This window comes from Alligator sinensis, unplaced genomic scaffold (assembly GCF_000455745.1).
Source record: "Alligator sinensis unplaced genomic scaffold, ASM45574v1 scaffold173_2, whole genome shotgun sequence".
NCBI classification, from domain to species: domain Eukaryota; kingdom Metazoa; phylum Chordata; order Crocodylia; family Alligatoridae; genus Alligator; species Alligator sinensis.
The window spans coordinates 535,513-546,357 of record NW_005842720.1 but is presented as its reverse complement, the minus strand read 5'-3'; positions in this window follow the sequence as shown (position 1 = coordinate 546,357).

Below are 10,845 nucleotides of genomic sequence, written 5' to 3'. Positions count from 1 at the left end.
TCAACATACTGCAGTCCCGAGTGCACGTGTAAACACAGTACCCAGGAACAATAAACTCCAGTATGAACTGTCCTGGAGTTTATTCAGTCACATTAATTGCATGTGTAGACATGCCCAGTGTTGTAAAAACATTAAATGAAAAGATGGTGAAAAGCAGCTGCTCAGAAAAAGAGAAAAAAATAACGAGTTTCAAATCAATAGGACTCTTTCTGATTTTAGTTACACCTCCTTAATTCAGAAATGATTCCATAGGCATTAAAATTTAACACCAGTGTAAAGCCAGTCTCAGCACAACTTAGAAACAGCTAATCTATTTAATAAAAAAGAGTATTCATTGGAAAGATTTAAAGACTTCTAAAAGGGGGCAGGGGGAAGAATTGCAATTTAGTTCTGGTTTAATTCTGATGTCACTTGTCTGTAATAGACAATCATTTCATTAGGCAAATGTCAGTTGTAAAAATTGCTATCCTCATCATCTTTAACTCAGAGTTGATTACTTAGGTTAAAACTCAGAATGAAGTCATTAGTTGCTTAGGCTTCCCATATAAATTTATTTCTATTTGGCAAAAGAAATGAGAGGAATAAATTCCCTGGAACCTGATGCAGTCTTAAGTTGTGGGAGGTTAAAACAAATCCTCAGTGTTTTCAAACACAAAAGATGGAAAGTATCTAGTTAACATCTTTCCTTAGGGATGGATTCTCTGATTTGGAATAGGAGGGACTACCAATGCTAAGGCAGAGGTCTGCTGTGACTGTCATAGCAGAATACATTCCTTTGAAATCTCATCAGCTAGAAAATCAATGTTTAAGGTTTCAGATTTCATAGAGGAATTTTGCTGGGTTTTTTTAGCACCAACAGATAAAAATGCCATAAATTCTATCTAAACTCTGAAAGGGAAAGGTTTAAGAGATTATGTGAGTAAATCATTCATCCCTTCTGAATATCCTGCTGATAAAAAGGATCCCCTGATGTGATATGTAGAGTCAGGTTTGAATTTGAAGCAGAAAAATTCTTTTGAGTTTCCTTTAGGGAATCTGTACATTTTATACTGAATATTAGGATCACTTCTCTAGGCATATGGATGGAACTGGAATAAGCCCCTGAAGCCATAGGAAAATTATAGAAAAAAGATAAACTGGTTTCCTTTTTTATTAAATTATTCTATAACCAGGTCTATACCTAGCAAATTTCAAAACTCTACAGTACATTGCACATACTAACTTACAGGCATTTCACAAAATCAGGGAAGCATCTCTGCATGTTATGGTTAGGGAGAAGTATAAAAGCTGAAAACAATGATATCCCCCTTGCATCTCGGCTTGTAAAGAAGTTCAATACTTCATTAAAACTTCTTTTTCATTGATTCTGTCATAGTAATTAACTCTTGTTACTTGCATGTTATGTCTACCAAAAGATCCATTTGATTCTCACTCAGGAAGAGGCCGGTTCTCTTGTAAGTAAAACATGAAATTTAATGTCACTAGATCTGGATTCCATTCTTGGCTTTGTCACAAGCTTGTTCCTTTTAGTAAGTCACTTATTCAGTTCAACCTTCATTTCCCCCATCTTACTTACAGCAGCGGTGTTGAGGCTTATAGAGTCAAGTTGTGAGACTCTGAAGTCCTGCAATGGGCAGTGTCTTACAAATGACTGTGATTAAGGCTAGGTACAGACATTCAAAAAGCCTGAGTCTGAATTGATTCAATCTTTGCAGGTTAGTCTAACCTGTGTAAATTGAACTGATTTGCAAGTGAATAGACATTCCCTTTTGATTCTGGAAATGTGAGAACCGAGAAGCCGGGGGGCGCTAGAGCAAGTCCTTGGCTGCAGGAAAACTGAGCTGGGGCGGGGGGGGGCATGGCCAGACCCTGACAGGCCTGAGTGTGATTGGGGAGGGGTATAAACCCCCATCCTGGCCTGCATGGTCCCTAGCTGGGGTGTGCCTGGAGCCGGGGGGAGGCAGCCCCTGCCCGGGGTCTCCAGCACTTCCATCCCTGCTAACTTGGTTGCTGCTCCAGGGGGAGGAGTGGAGGCGTGGCCAGACCTCGGTAGCATGAAGGGAAGGTGGTGTTTAATCCTGCCATTGTGTTGGGGGGGGTGCAGTGCAGGCACCAATAGGCTCCACCTATACATGCAGGGCTGATGCTGATGTGGGTCTGACCATGGGGAAGGGGAGGGGCTAATGTGGGTATGGCCATGGGGAAGGAGAGGGGGTGAGGGAGGCCTGTGGGGAAACCAGGGCTAATCATGGAGCCCAACTCACTGCTCCATCCCACTGCAGTAACATGGCCCAGGCTGGGGCAGCCCTAGGGGGTGGGAGTCAGCTCCCACTACCTCTGCCTCCAGCCCCATGTGGGGGCCACGGTTTGCAGGTGGGCTGCAGCTGGAGTATGGCTTCATGCCCCCCTCCTTCTCTTGGTGGTGGCAGAAAGAACCTTCATGGTGGGCAGAGGTGAGGCACTAGCTGCCTGGTCGTGGTAGCCCCGGGCTTTTGGGGCTGGCTGCTGTTAGCTAGGGGTGTGGGTAGTGATGGGGTGAGGCAATGAACCACTGCAGCCCAGTCTGGCCTGGCCCTGTGACCCAGGGGCATGGGCAGCAACTGGCCCATGGCAGCCTGCCCTGCATGCCTGATGCTGCTGCGAGCAGGCAGCGGGTGACAGGTGCCTCACCTTTACCTGCCACAATGGTTCACTCTGCACTGCCCCTGGGAGAGGAAGGTGGTGGGGAGCTGCCCTTCAGCTGTAGTCTACCTGCAAACTATGGGCCCCACATAGGGCTGGAGGTAGGAGGTGGCAGGCACTGCCCCCTGCCCCATACAGCCACCCCAACCTGGGCCACGCTGCCGCAGCAGGAGGCAACAGTGAGTCGGGCTCCATGATTAACCCCCCACCTGCCCTCTGCACCTACAGCCAGGCCAAGCCCCCCTTCCCCACCCCTTCCCTGTGGCTGGACCTGCATCGGCCTCAGGTGCTGCTTGCTGCTCCTCCAAGGGACTCAGCCCAGGCACTGCAGCATGGACCCTGCCTGAGGGGATTTTCAGCGTGGAACAAAGCCAACACTATGTTGGTGCCCACGCCACTGCTGCCTGCAAAGCGGGGATTAAACCCCCTCTTCTCCTCAGGCTACTGGTGTCTGACAGTTGCAGCCCTGGGTACATGAGTGGACCCTGTAATTGTCCACACTACCCCTCCCCCCTGCAATGGTGGGATTAAACCCCCACTTCCACTCAGGGTAACAGGGTCTGGCCACGCTCTCACTGGAGCAGCGAGGTGGGGTGAGGGGGTTAGGGATACCTGGCAAGGGCTGCTCCCCCCTGCCAGGCAGGCTTGGCTGCACTCCAGAGCAGCATTTTGCACCCCAATCCCCTTCTCAGCCAGCCAGAGCAGTGATAGCACTCTGACTACAGAGGAGAGGGGTGCAGCCAACCCTGCTTGGCTGGAACAGACAGCCCAGCCCCGGGCTGCAGAGTATGCTGTGATGCTGGGGGACTGATTTAACTTAAACCAGGAAGAGGTCTGGAGCAGAAGTTTCATAAACTGGTTTGACCTAAATCAGTACTGCATTCAACCAGGTTTCTCTCAAGCCAGTTTCGGCCATTTTGAAACTGGTTTATGCACACTGAACTTCTGTTCTGTTACAGGTACAAACCAGTTTCTGATCACTTAAGCCAGTTTATGCGTAACTGCTTTCCCTAGTCTAAATGCTGCTATGGTTACATCAGCACAAATGAAGGGTAACTCCAGTGGAATCTGTGGTGTCCCCTGAGCCCTTCCTTGAAATGGCTGAGAGCAGAACATGGGGCATACTCCTGATCTAAATTAGCGAGCAGTACTCTTTGTGGGCCAGCCCCCCATTAAGGCCAAAGCCATGGTGAGAGGCAGTGTGGAGCAGCATTGTCCTGAGGAAACACCACAAGGTGTTTTGTCTCTAGGAAACATAGTGCCTCCTGGTGCAGAGGCCGACACTAGAAGCTAAACTACTTTGTGAGGTTCACTTTCCCCCCTAATGTGCATTTGGCAGCAGGACTGACTGGCAAATACATGACCGTATCCCTTCCATGTCCTCTGTGCATTTTGCAGCCCCCTGGGGAAATGGATGCTGAAGGCGCTGTATCACTGTCTGCAGTTCTGCCAGACCTGTCAGAAGAAAGCCCTTGGTCCATTCCCCCACTACAGAGCTATACAGAAATCAGCATAATCTGATCCTGAAGTAGGTGAAGACAATGTCACTTGTGCCATCATCACCTTCCCCAAATCTGCAAGCTGTTTGGATATTTTTTTCTTTCTAGCTAGCATAGCTGGCCAATACTAATTGAGAGACTGACTCCCACCCTGATCTGGAGGAAAGGCTCTGTGCTGGTGGGGGCAGAGGCTGCCTCTCTCTCTCTCTCTCACTCTGCTTTGAATACTCAGCATTTATTTGTTTTCCTTTTGTTCCTAAGGGTGTTCTTATTAGTGCCAAATGTAATCATTCTGCTGCTTGGGCCAGTGCTGAGCAAATCCTAGGAGGCACCAAACGCCGTCAGTTCCTATTGCTCATAGTGGCAGTTGAGAAAGTCCGGGATCTTGCAGAATTGTGTGCGTCTCACAGGCTGAAGCATATTCCTTGCCTTATTTGTGAGTTGGTGGTTGTAGTTCCAGTTTCAGTGTTTTATTATTGAATGCTGCATGTGGCTGCTGTTCCATCTACTCCGCACTTCTCATCTTTCATACATGAAGTGGTTTCCTAACAGACTGCAGCACTTGGTTCAGTGTCAGCATGCTGACCTCCTGTGGGAGTACCAAGTGGTGGTTTATGAGCCAATGTGTGGCTTATCAGCACCCTCTGTAGCAGCTCATGAGAATGGCATGCATCTGTCTAGCAGTAATTCTCTCTAAAGGTTACACAAAGGCGTGAGCTGCCAGGAGAGAAATAAAGGTACACATAGAAATCAGGCAGTATTTCCTAATGCATCTCTCTCTACAGCTGTTTTGTTTGTAGCTCTGAGTCAGTTGTAATTCTGTAAGTTAACATGTTGGGTATATCTTTATTACTATTGTAATAATAGGCTGATGACAGTCATTGTGAAGATGTGAGCTTTTTTGTCTTACCATGAAATGCACAGTGAGTGGGCTGTTCTGCAGTAGATGTGCTGAGGATTTATGTGTCCTCTGAAAAACCTTATCCCAAGGCTTTGATGGAAGAGCAGATCCCTTAAATCCAAATGGGAGCTACAGTGATAAATACTATCAGCATATCAGTAAAATCAGATACACTGTGACTGAGCTTTTGCATTTCTACTTGTCAAGGCTATTTGAGTTGCCATGAATCAGAAGACAATGACAGAGCTTCATGGAGCATAAAATAAATGTGTTTTGAAAAAAATTAAAGGTGTGTTATTTTTATGTTAGAGATGGAAGGGCATTGTGTATAAAAGGAATTCCCCCTGCAGGGCTGTCTGAATGTTAGCTAGTTCCATTCTCCTGTCTAGCAGACAAAGTGCAATAAAATAAAACCGAGTCATAAAAAGTGGTTAGTTAAACTGTCTTCTGCTTTTGACATGGGCTTAAGAAAGGAAGTAGGTTTTCTGCAGAAAGATTCTGCTAAGAAGAAAAAGACAAGTCGGCAGCAAAAGGAAAAGAAATAAATCCAGAGACGGTCTGGTTATGTTCAGTAAAGAATATCTGTGTCACTGTAGATTGACTGCAAATAATTTTAAAAGTTAGGCTGCAAGACTGTGGACAAATTCCCATGTCTCAACAAATTTGAATGCTAAAATCAGATTGGTAAAGAGTGATTTAATTTTTTTTCACTGCTCATGTAGAAGCTAGCTGGCATTTCCATTCTGACAAGTCGGCTCATCTCCTTGTTTGCATTTTGTCAGAAATGTAGCTACTGCTTGTTCCTCAGGCCTAAACACCTATCTTTTATTAAGTATTTGCTAGAAAAGATGCAATTTTGCAAATATGTGACCAGAGGGGATACTTTGTAACAGGAAAACAGTCTGGAAAGGTTTTCTCACAAATGAACACTACTGTTCAGACTTTTGCAGTATCTCTAGATTGCAATAAAGTCTTCAAGTAGCCCCACAGTAACTTGTGGAGTAACATACTTCTTAGAATGAAGAATTGTACTTCTGATAATGTTTTTGGCAGCCCCACTTTGATGATGTTTTTGGCATCTCCATTTTCCTAGTAGAACCTAGGAAAATTTGCTCCGTAAAAATACCCCATGATGTGCTTAATTTATGGGTAGAGTTTTAGCTTTGTCAGTCCTGCTCACATTCATGACCTAGAGTTTGGTTTATAGATTTTTAAAAAGCTATTAAAATGAAGGATTGAATACAGTTCTTATAATTAATGGTTAGTTTATTGTAATTGTTCTTTTCTGAGTTACACATTACATACAGTGTCAGCAAATTGAACGTTGTAGCATTGGGCTGGTGCATTAAAATAAGAAAACAAATTATGTAAAAATTACTGAACAAAAAAGTGAACTATATCAGCCCAATTTTACTATCAAAACTGAGTGAACTGGGAAAAGGGTGGTTTTTTTTTGGGGGGGGGAGGGGGGAGGGCTCTCGAAGAGCATAAGAAGTTTTTATATTTTAAATAACTAAATATATTATTAACAGAGATGTGGGTATTGATATTTAAAAGTGCTTTAATTTCCCCACAACAGTTGCTTTATTCTAAAACATAAGATTGAAATGATATCGATAAAAATAGAGACCAGATTTATATGGATATAGCTGTGTTTTAATTATATCATCATTATCCAATATGCTAGATGGACAAAGCAGCCAGTTTTCTTCTTATGCAGCTGTTTTGCACATTGAAATTAACAGAGTCTAGTGTCTGTATTCTCTTTGCTTTTTATGTAACCTCTATATAGGGCTTGATCCTCTGGTTGAATCCACGTGAGCCTGAATGGAGTCCCACTGAAAGGCTTTTTTTTGAATGGATCCACACAGAAGCCTGATGTCCTTCTTATGATTTGACCTGTGTACTTTTTTTGATGATGGCGTGTTTTTCTCTTTATACAGTGGTTATATTGTGAGAAGTGACAGGTGAACTGTTTTACAAGTGGAAGGGTTTTTTAAATGGTCACAAACATAGTATTTTTTATATTACAGTAGTGCTCTGATATTTCAGAACTTACAGGAAGTTACTGGTTGACAGTCTGAAAGAACAGTCTGTGAAACTGGATATTTTCTAAGGGGCTGATTCAAAGCTGCTATAGTCAATTGGAATTTTTCTTTTGGCTTCACTTAGGCTCTAAAACCGTGATGAAATTGTAGGATGATTCCCCAGATAAAAGCATCTTGGGCCTTTTCTAGGAGTTTAGTCTAAAATACAGCTAGGGCATAGGAAAATAAAACTAATCAAGAGACCCTTTGTAAAATGAGTCTGATAGTCTCCATTTTCCTACTTAGTAGATGAGTCAGCTGAAAAAAGCATTTTACTAAGGCAAATTCAAGTTGTCGGTCAAGACTACAAAATTATTAAGAAACTGTTCTGAGCCATGGTCATGGTTAAGCTATGCTTGCTCAATAAAGTGCTGGGGTCTGAAAACAGCCGTTTGTCATATCAGGTGAGAACTTCAGAAAAAATGCTGATCAGTCACTATAAACAAACACGTCAGATGTCCTTATGCATGACAAAGAACAATTAAGATAATTCAGATGGAACGAATTAAAAAATCTACCTCACTTTTTTACCATCTTTGCTGTTTATATAATTTTTGCTTGGCTGTGAAGTTCAGCTGACTGGCTTTGCTTTTGCTGCTGTTCACTTTTATTTCCCTGCTTTATGGGCTAGCACAATGCAAATTCTGGAGAATGCTGATATCCAAACAAAACATGATTTTAACTGGAAATAAATTGATATGAAAACAAAAATCTATTTTACTGAACCAACTCAAGGTCTTTTGTAATAAAGAGAAGCCTATCAAGAAACATGCTGCAAAATAATTTGATGACAGTATGTTTATCTTTTTTTTTCACATACCCAGAAATTGGAAGAGATGTTCATTGTCCAGACCAGCTTCACTTCATGTTTTAAGAAAACAACCTCTCTCTGTTAAAGTAAGCCCCAAGCCTAGAGGGATTTTGTGTTTGTTTTTTAAAAAAGATTTGCAAATGTAATAATTTATCTGATTTTTCAATGCAAACCAAGGAAATACGAAAGTTGAGTTTACTGGAAGAGTGCCTGTCTGACAATATGCAAGCCATCTTGAGAACTAAAATGGCTTCAGAATTCTGCATGAAAATGAGGGTTTAGAAACATAAATGTGGAATTCATAGAAGCAAAAGCCACCCTGCCTTTTCCTCGTAACCTTCACTCTTCTGCCCATGCCAGGAATCTCACAAAGATTCATAGCTGTTAATGATGGAGCATTGATGTTTTGAGTGGTTATTACCGTTACTGGGCTCTGATATGGTATTTATCCTGCCTGGGACAGAGAAACTTAACCTTCCTCTGAAGTCCTCAACTGTCACTGAAGTCTTTGAGAGCTGAGAATACTTGGCAGCTTGCAGGAGCAAACTATAAACGGTGTTCTTGAAAATCCTATCCACTTCTCTAGCTCCTGGCAGCAGGTGCAACTATGGGCCATCAGGAAACAGGCATTTTTAGTGACTGAAAGGACAAGCGGAGATAAAGAAACAAAAGACAGAGGGGGAGGAGAAGATAGATCTTCCGGTTCTTATCTTTCAGTACACACCGTGATGCTGCACACATTGGGTCCTGAGGTTGCTAAGCTCCTTTCAAAACCTGAATCTGCTGCTTTGAACGCATTCATTACTGGTTAGATCCAGTAAAGAATGTAGGCCCCTGGAAGATGTGCTATGGCTTAGCCCTGGTTGTGGAATCCAGAACCCTGTGTAACCTCATTATACAATACATGGGGAGATCAGCGTGCTTAGCAGCTGCCTAGAGCCACCAGACCAATGGTGCTCAACCATTTTTGTGTGGGTCAAATCAGAAAAGGGCCAAGGGCTGCATAGAAAAGCATGATAGTTCTATACTTTGGCATATCCTAATATGAAGTATTTTAAGTAATGACAGAAAGGAAAAAATAGGTGTTAATGATATTAGGCTTATTAATACAAATTGAAAAGTTCAATATCCTGTAGTATTAATTTAAATTTTATAAAAATAATAAAATTTTGGAATCATTACAAAATAATAAGACCAACCATAACATTGCACAAATTTATTAAAGAAGTCTTTTAGATAACAGATGGAAATTATCCAGCTGGCAGCACTGTATCTTACTTGAGTTCCCTGTTCTTCCCAGGGCCCTCCAGGGCTAAGTACAGACAGTCAAAAGGCTCAAGGCTGAATTGAGTCAGTCTTTGCAGGTTAGTCTAAGCTGCAAAGATTGAACCAATAAGCAAAATGAAGAGACATTCACTTTTGAATCAGCCAGAAACTGGGGGAGCTAAAGTATGGCTCTCTGGCACATAGCTAGCATAGGCTGTGTGTTCGCTCTCTCTTCCTGCTGCCCCCAAGGTATCTGGGATTTACAGTCCACAATCACAGCAGCAGGACTCTGCAGGGTTACTTATCACTTCTTCCTGCTTCAGGTGCCTCTGGGATCTGTAGGCCACAGTCACAGCCAGCACTAAGTAAGCCAGAAAGGCAGGGAAGTTCTGTACTTGGGGGAAGGTGAGTAACCCCTCTTCCTGGCCCCAGACCACAGCTGGGGTTTGCTGGCGGGGAGGGGGCTATGTGCCGGCCAGCCCTCACTATTCTAGCTAGGGACCAGAGGGGCAGGGCCAGCCCTATTCTCTGGAGAAGGCAGCACAGCCGAGCCCAAGGCTGGAAAGCATGCTAGGTTGCTGGGGGACTGTGATTTAACTTGAACCATGTGCACTAAAGTTCTGTTGTTACAGGTTTAAACCAGTTTCTGATCACTTGACCAGTTTGTCTGTCCCTAGCCCCAGTGTCTCCAGAAAGGAGAGTCATGTGCTTTCAGAAAAAAGTGAGATAGAGCCCAGGCTCTTCCTCACAGCAGTTGGACTTTCTTTGAAATAACTTCTTTTTCAGGTGGTGTAGCCAGCCCTATATTGCACCAGAGCCCATGGCTGTGTGTGCATGGAGCCATGAAGGGTGGGTCTCCACTGCCTTTCTCTTTCCAATATAAAAGATGAATGCTGCACCATTGTTGCTTCCTTCTCTGGCTGTTTTAAAAGGAAGTGACCACAGCTGTGTTTTTCAGGAAGCCTGCCCTGATGATGTGTGCTAGGTATGTTCTGAGAATGTCTTCCAGACAAGTCCCTGTGAAATGTAGGTGGAAGAATACCTAGTTGCTGGATCCTGATTGTGCTTATATGTGAGCTAGGTGTCTGTTGTATTATCTGGTGTCTGTTGGCCACCTCTGGATATGTTGGAGGTGCTACTCCAGGTACATAAGGAACTCTAAAGTCACAAAGTAAGTTAGCCAGGGAGTCTTGGCAGCACCTGAACTGTTCTTTGGATCACAGTTTTAGATTCTGGTGCCTAAATTCTGCCCATGCCTTGCTTTAGACACCTGCTTTAGTATAGCTTTACTGAATATATTATACTTAAAAACTATCCCATTTGCTTTATGGCTGTATTTGCAATTGAAGGGGGAATGGAATATAAGGGAAGATGCCAGCAGTGGGTCCTGTGTGCATAACACTTACTCTTGTAAATAAATGCACTAACTTTAAAGAAATAAGATTGCACACATTCCATCTACAAATGGACTCCTTTTCCATCAAAATTTACCCCATAGCTCCTGTGAGAATCTTGAATGAAATCCCTTCCTTTTTATGTTTAAAAAATAATGTTTATCTCATGTGGCTTCTATGCCTTTGTCTTGTTGTGACATCGGCC